Source organism: Parus major, chromosome 5 (genome assembly GCF_001522545.3).
Source record: "Parus major isolate Abel chromosome 5, Parus_major1.1, whole genome shotgun sequence".
Classification (NCBI taxonomy): Eukaryota; Metazoa; Chordata; class Aves; order Passeriformes; family Paridae; genus Parus; species Parus major.
In genome coordinates, this window is record NC_031774.1 from 9,442,883 (window position 1) to 9,449,691 (window position 6,809).

Consider the following 6,809-nt stretch of genomic DNA (forward strand, 5'->3'; position numbering starts at 1 on the left):
AGGGTTTGGGCTCTGGGTGGGCTCCCTGCTCTTCCCAAGGGCTGTGCACAGGGTTTGGGCTCTGGGGTGGGCTCCCTGCTCTTCCCAAGGGCTGTGCACAGGGTTTGGGCTCTGGATGGGCTCTTCCCAAGGGCTGTGCACAGGGTTTGGGCTCTGGGTGGGCTCCCTGCTCTCCCTCAGGGCTGTGCACAGGGTTTGGGCTCTGGGGTGGGTTCCCTGCTCTCTCTAAGGGCTGTGCACAGGGTTTGGCCTCTGGGTGGGCTCCCTGCTCTTCCTGGGGGCTGTGCACAGGGTTTGGGCTCTGGGGTGGGCTCTCTGCTCTTCCTGGGGGCTGTGCACAGGGTTTGGGCTCTGGGGTGGGCTCTCTGCTCTTCCCAAGGGCTGTGCACAGGGTTTGGGCTCTGGGTGGGCTCCCTGCTCTTCCCAAGGGCTGTGCACAGGGTTTGGGCTCTGGGTGGGTTCCCTGCTCTTCCTGGGGGCTGTGCACAGGGTTTGGGCTCTGGGTGGGCTCTTCCCAAGGGCTGTGCACAGGGTTTGGGCTCTGGGGTGGGCTTCATGCTCTTCCCAAGGGCTGTGCACAGGGTTTGGGCTCTGGGTGGGTTCCCTGCTCTCTCTAAGGGCTGTGCACAAGGTCTGGGCTCTGGGGTGGGCTCTCCCTAAGGGCTGTGCACAGGGTTTGGGTGGGCTCTTTCCTGGGTTCCAGGTGCCCTCACGCCCTCTACTCTTGACCCCTGGATTCTGTAACTCACCTCAAGGGCCCTTTCCGTGTGCCTCAGGACCCTTCTAATAAAAGGAACTTCACTAAACTAACGGGGTTTTCTTGAGATAAAACAGCTTAAAGGCTGTCAGAGCATGAAAACAGACAATATTCAGAGGACTGATGGGCGGAGAGACACAAGTGCCTCCCAGGGCACCTCTGAATCCCTGTGGCTCTGAGCAGAGGGCCAGGAGAGATCCACACTCCCTTTAGCCCACACGCTCAAGGGAACCTTGGAGCTGCTTTCCTTGGGGAGATCCGAGCCCACAGAGTTAATTGCATCCAGTCTTAGGGGGAAAAGAGAAGAAAAGCAACTCTCAGGTTACCTTGAGGCTGCTGGGAGCACCTCTGAGGGCATCGAATTGCACAGGCTGATTATTCTCTGGGCCAATCTGCTTTGCTGAATGCAAAATTAAGACAGCTAATTAGTGTAAGTTCAGTTTACATTAGGCACAATCTATTTAAGTGATAAGACTGCAACGAGGAAGCTCACAAAATGTTTAGGACGAGGGCTCTGTTTACAACAGAAGAGCTTTCCTTTGGATACATTGCATTTCTTTTCTCCAATTTGTTTTGAAAAAGTCTGGTTAGGGGTTAAGCACCACTTATGGACTCAGTGCTTATCCTTAAGCTCTGCTTAGAAGCCATAATAAAATATAGGTATTATCAGATATTACTTTCTATTTTTTAAATATTTTGAAAACTTCAGGAGTATATTTCACTCACTGAACTTCTCTTACTTTAGTAACACCATCAAATCTATTTATCTGCTCTAATAGTTACTGGTACTAATCTGTTCCCACTGAAGTCAGGAACAAAATTGGTGTTACTGAGTACAGGTTCAGGTCCTCACAAATATAATAAGCTACCACAAAAAAAATAAAAAAATACATATTTTGAATAAGATGTCTCAATCTCCATAGAACCCAATTTCTCACAGCAGGTTCAGTGCTTTTTCTCTCAAGGATTTGTATCAAAAGGGGGGTTTTATTCCTTTGTAGTGCTCTTTTATGAATGCCCATAAACAAATATGTTAACAGGCTCAAAAGATTAATTAGTCAGAATGACACAGTCATGGAGATGAACTCTCTAACAAGCTTCTTTCTTGCTATACTTAAAAGATTAGTGACAAAGGAGAAAACAGCAAATTTAAATTGCGAGAGCTTAGTGTGTTTCTGCAGCTGACAAAGGAGAGAGGATGGATCCCTTTGCTCCCACCCAGAGAACAGACATTGCATTGTTCCTCTGCTTGGTAACTGTCCACAGCTTTGGTTTGGGAATGGCCAGGAACTGAAATCTAACCATCTGACATGGCAGAAGGACAAGATGATTCTGAATAGAGGAGCAAGGGGAAGGATTTTAAACAGACAACCATCCTTTCAGCTCCCACAATGAGGCAGGTACAGAGGCAGCAATGTCCTGCACAGGACACTGGGCTGACATCAGATCCCAGCACAATCTGTGTAATAAAGCAGTGCTGTAATGAAGATCAGCTTCCAGCAGTTAGAATTCACAGACCACTACACACCTGCTTGAAAAAGTGACTTCTGGAAGAGATCCGAAACGTTGACAATTTATTCCCTGCCCCATCTCCAGCTTAAAACCTGAGAGCTTGAAATAACCCTCACTCAGAGATCAATGTTTTGCCATAGTGTGCCTGATTTTATCTTGCTTTCAGACTGCTTTGATTGATTATATAATGGAGTATTAATTACAAAGCACTTTAGATATCACACACCCAGATTTCACGCACCTACTTTGCCACAGCAGAGCAAATCCTACGTGAGGGTTTCCAAAATGTAGATCAAATCTTTCAAATCAGTCCAAGGCAAAACTAAAGCTTTCTTCTACACAGAAACTCTCTTCTGAACCTGGAGGGTGTATTTATTTGAATTGACACCATTGTCACACAATGTGCTTTGGAAGTCACCAACACAAATACAGTGATGAGCAGTATTTTAAATCCATTTGTACCAGATCCTTTTCAGACAGTATCTCCTGCCTACAGTCTTATATTTTATCTATTTAAGATGAAATATGCATGGACAAGACAAACCTGGTAAAGGGAAGTAGTGGATACAAGAAGCAATGCAATCACAGCAGAGTTCCTTGAATGAGCAAGGCGTTGTCAAATGGAAAACCAGGAAAAACAGAAAGAAGGATAGAGATGAGTGGCTGATGAGATAATTTAAGAGCAGCAGTGTCCCACATTCCTTACTGGATCCCTATGTTTTCCCTCATTACTCACTCTTTGTATGGCTATTAAAAAATACAACAACAGAAATGACATCTTTACACTGAATGAACCCCTTTAAGCCTTGGAACTGGATATCTTCCCACAAAATCACCTCCAAGCCTTTTTTTAAAAAAAACAAACAAAGCCAAAGCACCTCTCTTGTATTTCCATCTGCAGGTATGTGAAACCAATGTCCACCCAAGTAAAGCACTCTGTAGTAAGGGAGTTGCAAAACTGAAGGAAAAACATCAGATGTGTGGCACAACCTCAGGGAAATAAAGTGCCACCCTTCAGGTGTGCCATTTGTCAGCCCCCCAAAGAAGGGAAAAAGAAATGCTGATCAGAATCCAGGGAATGCAGGAAAACAAGCCCCAAGAGCAAGGCCAGGTTTGAGGACAAGGCTCCTAAAGCCTCCCAAGATGAGCTCATTCAGTGCTGCTCAGAAATTCGATGCTGCAGCAGACAGCAGACAGCAAAAATCTCCTTTTCAGCTTGAGTGCAAAAGAAATGGATATATTGGAATAAATTCTTGCACGCTGACATTAGGAAAAAAGTGATTGATAACATTTTGGCCTGGAAGTTCTGCAGATTCTGGAAATAAACAGGTGACAAATAGCTGTAACTGTAATGAGAGAAACTGGGAAAAAACAAAAGGGATGAATAAATGAAAATGCCAAGTAACGTGCAGAAGAAATAAAAGTCCTGTTTCATGCAGAACACAACTGCAAATTCTGAAACATTAATTCTGCAAATTTTGCCAATTCTGACAAAAATAGTCCAATTGAAAAACAAAACAAGAAAAGAACCCCCAGCTTGGCAAAGTGTTAGGGGTTTTTGGGAGGGTTTCTCTCAAAAGGTTTGTAATCATTTTCAAGCAAGATATTTCTGATTTATTTTACCAGCTCCTTTTAACCCTTTCAGCATCGGGAAATGCACAGTTCTGCAGTTTGATGATGAAAGAGCTCTTTGTCAGGCCACAGTGTGTGCATTGTTCTTCTGCTGCCCTGAGTTTTACAAAGGGTGCACTTTACATCCAGGAGGGGAACGTGGCACTGGTGGCCCTGGTGGTGGCAAGAATCACGTAGATCAATTCTGCTCCAGCTGCTCCACTGGGACAAACCCTTGGTTAAATGGAAATAACGATGGAGATGCCACAGTCAGGGATGTTAGGAGGCTCGTGGCCCTGTGAAATGAAGCAGGAAATCAATTCATTAATTCCAATTGTCCTGAGGTGTTTTCACAGACTGGTCCCAAGTGTTTTGCTTCAGCCCTGAGAGAATGAGTGTTTTCCCTAAGTATAAATATTCTTTGGATTTCAAGGAGCTTGAAGATTGATAAGCTTTCATTTATTTACTGATCAGCTCCTGAGAAATAGTGACAACACTAGAAATAGTGTCTGATTGTGATATTTTAATCTTACTGATTGTGTGTGAAACAAAGCCTGGGAATCTGCAGGAACATGGAAAAGAGCAATAAGCAAGAACACCAAGAAACATGTGCAAACAGCTGAAGAACAGAAAATGAGAGAATTCAAACAGTTCTTTCTACTTTGGGCCAAAATTTTTCATCCACATTTGCTAAAATTGGTGTTCTCTCATACCCCACTCAAACACAAATAGCAATAGGTGCAGTGCAGAAGTTGAAAGCACGACAAACAAGCTGGGAAATGCTTAATTTCAGTAAAACAGGAACAGGCTCTGGCTGCCTCTGCTGAATGATTTCTATTGTTGGATGGTTCTGGCATTTTAATATTGCTCAATAAAGCATTAAATGGCACACATGAATACAAAGATGCAACAAAAGCTCAGCATGAAACAGGAAATTTTGAATTAGAGACACAACACTGACTGTATAATTTATACATCATTTTTATACACTAAAGAACCTTCTTTAATGCATGTAAGAGAAGCTCAAGATAAGAATGGTGCTTGCAGCAGCTTCACTATCAGGTTAAGAGTTCATTAGCACATTGAATAGCATTTTAATTGTAATATTTGCTAAAATTGGTGGAGCTGTGGTGACTGAGTCTGTAGATAGTTGGTGCCCCATTTTTAGCAGCTGTAGAGAAGGGGTGGCCACTCAGGGAGGAGTGAAAAGCCTCCACTGTCAGGAGAACCACAACTTACCAAAGAGAATGAGTGTCCTGCTCCTTGTAGAGCAGTGAGGACTTCACAAACAGCAGCATGAAGAACTGGCTGGCTTCCTCAGGAGGGCCACAGTCACATCTGATCAAGCCAAGATTCATCTAAAAACATACTTCAGACTCCAGTCAACGCTTCTCTAGCAGAATAGCACGTTCTCTCCAGCTCTGTGGGTTTCAGCTGTGGAATTTCCATGTCAAATTGTGTGATTTAGGCAACCAAGTGCTGAAGGGAAGCTGTGGCACATCTTTGCACCCAGAGCAGCAGTGGCCTGGCACAGGAATTCTGCCCATTGTAACAAAAGGTTGCTGCCAGTAGCCTTCATCACTCAGCAGCAGGGACTGGAAGAGATAGGGAAGAAATTCTCTGCCACAAACACTTCAAACTCAGGCAAAAATGATGAACTAATACTGAGATAAAGCAAGAGGCCTTGCAGGGTTCATCTTTCCTGGTGCAGTCTGGGGAAGAGCTCAGTGTCAAAAGCAGTCATTTTGAATGACAGGATGATGATAAACTGATAACATTTCATGCAGTTCTTTCCAGTCTTTCACATTTCAGAGTGTTCTTTTGGTAATACATCAACTGGGCAATGTCCTCCCTGTGGCTCTGCAGCAGGCAAGGGCCTGCTGTCACTGAGGAAGAGATAGGAGAGTGAACTTAAATGCAGAGCAGAATTTTATAATGGAAAAAGCCAGGCCTGTATTTTTCCCTAGGGTTTCTACTTGAAACCTGCCTCTGTCCAGCATTGCTAACCTGTGAAGTCAATCCCAGCACTGCTGGCTTGTGGGGGAGAAGTGCAGTAAAAACAGCAGCAATTGCTCTCAGCTCTCCCCAGCACATCCCAGCAGATTCTGCCAGGGCCAGACCCTTCCTCTCCTTTTTGGCACTGGAAGGGAGGCTCAGAGAGGTGCCCAGGGTCACTCTTTGCACAGGACCTCAGGCTGCCCTGGCCACAGCTGCCCCAGAAGGGACAAACCCTGATGCCTTCAGAGGCTCCCTGAAACATTAAGTTTCAGAGTGAAAGGAATAAAGTGTGGATTTATTATAAAGGGTTTCAAAGGATGCAGCTTGGGCAGGGCAAGAGCCTGGCTGAGGATCCAGCCAAGATGGAGCCAAGATGGGCCCTGGGGCAGGAGTTTCACACTTTGATAGGTTCTGGTCCATTTCCACATTGGGGTTATTGCCCAATTGCAGCTGCAGGTGATGCAGTCCCATCCTCCCAGATTGCTCTCCTCAATTCCCTGCTGCTTGTGCTTTTTGGGCCCGGAGCTGCCACGGTGTCCTTGGTTGTGGGGCTGGAGAAGGATTGTTGTGTGTGCCTGAGCTGTGAGGAGAACTTGAACACTTTGTGTGGAGTTCAGCTCACACAGCAATGCAGTGCAGGGGCTGGAAATGGGAAAGCTGAAGCTGAAGGCATCAAGCCCACTTGCCTCCTGCAGGGAGAACAGCTGCCTGAGACCCAGCTGAGAACCAGAAAATGCCCCAGATGGGTTTCCTTTGGTGGAGCCCTCCCCCAGATGCATCTTCTCACAATATCTCCCAAGGATCTGCAGAACAGAGCAGCACGTGGGAGTGGGGAGGGCTGAGCTTTTATCTCTCTATCAGCACAGAATGCCATGCTGGTGATGAGACAACAGCCCACTGGAGGAGATGGATTGTGAGATAAACAGAGCCT